The following is a 2,822-nucleotide window of genomic DNA, read 5'->3' as shown; positions in this document are numbered from 1 at the left end:
ATTTCACAAAACAAATTCCACAATTACAATCTTGATGCCCAAAGAGATGCCTCAATTAAAGTTAAAGATTCATACCATTCAAATAATCTAAAAGCTGAGCATGCTGTATATTCAATTCCATTGATTGTTTCCAAATCCTCATACCTCATTGCTCCTTTTATTTTATGGAGTAACAAGCGCAAATAATATTGTTCCCCTGAGTTCGGATGAGCATAATATATCGTTCCAATTGCAAATCCCCACTTTCTCCTTATGCAGTCCTTTATTTTTTTATTCCAAACTCACTTGATTAGGCTATAAATATGTTTGGTTTCTTGCATCTTCATATCTTTGTTTTAGCTCAAACCACTTCGTCAACATACTATCTCATATCTAGACCTGTTTGCAAGTCGGGCTTTAAGCCTAACTTACACTTTATTGGGCTGAGCCCATTTAAATTTTGGCAAAAGCCAAGGCCAAACTTGGCACATGAAGATGTCTACTTTTACCCCTCTCGATTGAGAATTGTATTCAAGTTAGTAGAATATGAAAATATCAACAATTGTTGATTTGGTAAATGATTCTAAAGCTGCTTTATTGTTAGAGAATGATCTTGATTATCAAATTGGAATATTCTCCAACATGACTCAACTAATGAGATATAGCAACAATCACAATTGAAGTGGACACGCAATTGTCTTCAATTACAACGATTGCACAATTTGATCCATTTTGAATGTACTTAATAATTTTTGTTTTCACACACTGGTCAACGTTTATATGTGCATCATACCCTAATAATAGGTCTGGATTATATAGAATTACTCATTTGTTATCTATTGAAATACCATTTTTGACAAATTTCTTTCCATCATCTCGTCGTGGATAAACAACAAGTTCAGTATTATTTATTGTTATTTCACTACAAAATGATTTTGCGTATTCTTTAGAACATTTACCACCGACCATACATGAGCTATTTGGATTGTGTTCATCACATGGGCCATGTATTATACACCAAGTAATTGTTTCATATAAGAGTGAATCATTTTGTCGGTCAAGTAATTTTACACATATAATATTATCAATATTATCAATTGACATAGGCTTATCTTGCTCCGTTAGAATTTTAAGTATGTAGGAATGTGGGAGGCCTCTTTTTTGAAATTATATTACATGTACATTTGCGATAACATCCCTAAATAGTTTTCCTTTTTTTTTTAATTATGAAGCAATTGCTTCAACTTGATTTGAAATACCTTGACAATTAAATCAGGTCGATCTTCTACTTGTTACCACGATATTCGTTGAAGCTCTTCTCTAAGCTATGGCTATTTTGGGTTACAGGTGAAAGTAATGAAAAAATTTGGAGGTCTTGCCCATCTGCATATTGCCATTGTATCTTGATATTGTTGTATCTAACATGGTCCTCTAGTAAAAGATGATGACAATATAAATCTTTTTCCAACAACAAATGCATCAACATCTCCCAATGTAATAACATCTTGTAAGCCTTAATACAAATCATACCGTACTTGTGATTGATTATCTGTGACGTACTCCAATCGTTGATGTTCAATTGTTGTATGAGTCAACTATAAATTGTTGAAATAATTTACCACCCTTTAGAAGTGTTGTTCCCTCCATTTCCCTATATTGCAATGTTGGTGCAATAAACTCTAATACTGAAACTCTTTATCGAGATATGCAAAATCCACATGCAAGTAGTATATTTATATTTCACCCATTTGTACCATGCATAAATAGTATAGAATATTGTAGTGGTAGATATGATGGGTGTGTTTCACTAATCTTCTGTAAAATTCTATCATTCGTTTAAACAACAATTTCTTGTTGGTCTACTTCTTCATTACCACCACCAACTATCAATGTGGTAATTTCATTTGTTGTTGGCCTTAATATCTCTAAACCTTGTTTTACACTACACATATTTGTTTTTGTATTTGTACCAAATTGAGCTAAGTAATACAAATATGTAAAGTCCAAAACCTTGTATTTTATATTAGGGAAAATATAAAAATCTCCCTTGAAGTTTTAACCATCATAAAAAGCTCCCCTAAGGTTTCACTTTTACAATCTGCCGTAACCTTCCCTTTCCTTATTGTCATGGACGAAAAACATTGGCATAATGCATTAGTTATTCAAAAGTACCCATTTACCCTTATATATCAATTTAGATAGAAATTTACTAAAATGTCCCCCCCAAAATTATTACTTTTAATTAAAAATCATTGAGTTTGGTTGAAAATAATAAGGAATTTTGCTCTATAAAAACGTTAGGTCTAGTGAAGGTTAGGAGGGTAAAACTGGAATTTTGGATTATATTGAAAGATGTGTAAGGGTAATTTCGTAAATTTGAAGTTTTCGTTACACAAACAAAGATAGAAGGGAGGTAACTGCAGGATTTTTGTAAACTATAGGAGATTTTATGAAAGTGAAATCTCAGGGAAGGTTTTTATGATTTTCAGAAATTTTAAGATAAGTTTCTACATTTTACCCTTTTATGTAAAAACTGAGAACACGTGATACCTATCCAATTCTCAATCGAGAAATCCCTACCGCTACACATCAAAAAGATGTTCCCAATGTGCGGCCGTGATATTTTGTCCAGAGGATATGGTCAGCGATTTGTGGTCGTTAGATCGGAGCTAATCCAATTGATGATTGATCTACGCACCCTGCCGCAGCCGCGAAACCAACTGTAATTAACTGACGTCTAACGTATACGGTATACGCCTGCTAATCAGGTCGTAAGCTCTATACGCCTGGCGCGTACTACGCACCTATTGTCTTAATCCTTGCTTACGCACGCGAGTGGACCT

This window comes from Nelumbo lutea, chromosome 5, assembly GCF_056320005.1.
Source record: "Nelumbo lutea isolate HS-2025 chromosome 5, American lotus-T2T, whole genome shotgun sequence".
Lineage (NCBI taxonomy): Eukaryota > Viridiplantae > Streptophyta > Magnoliopsida > Proteales > Nelumbonaceae > Nelumbo > Nelumbo lutea.
Note: the sequence above shows the minus strand (reverse complement) of the source record.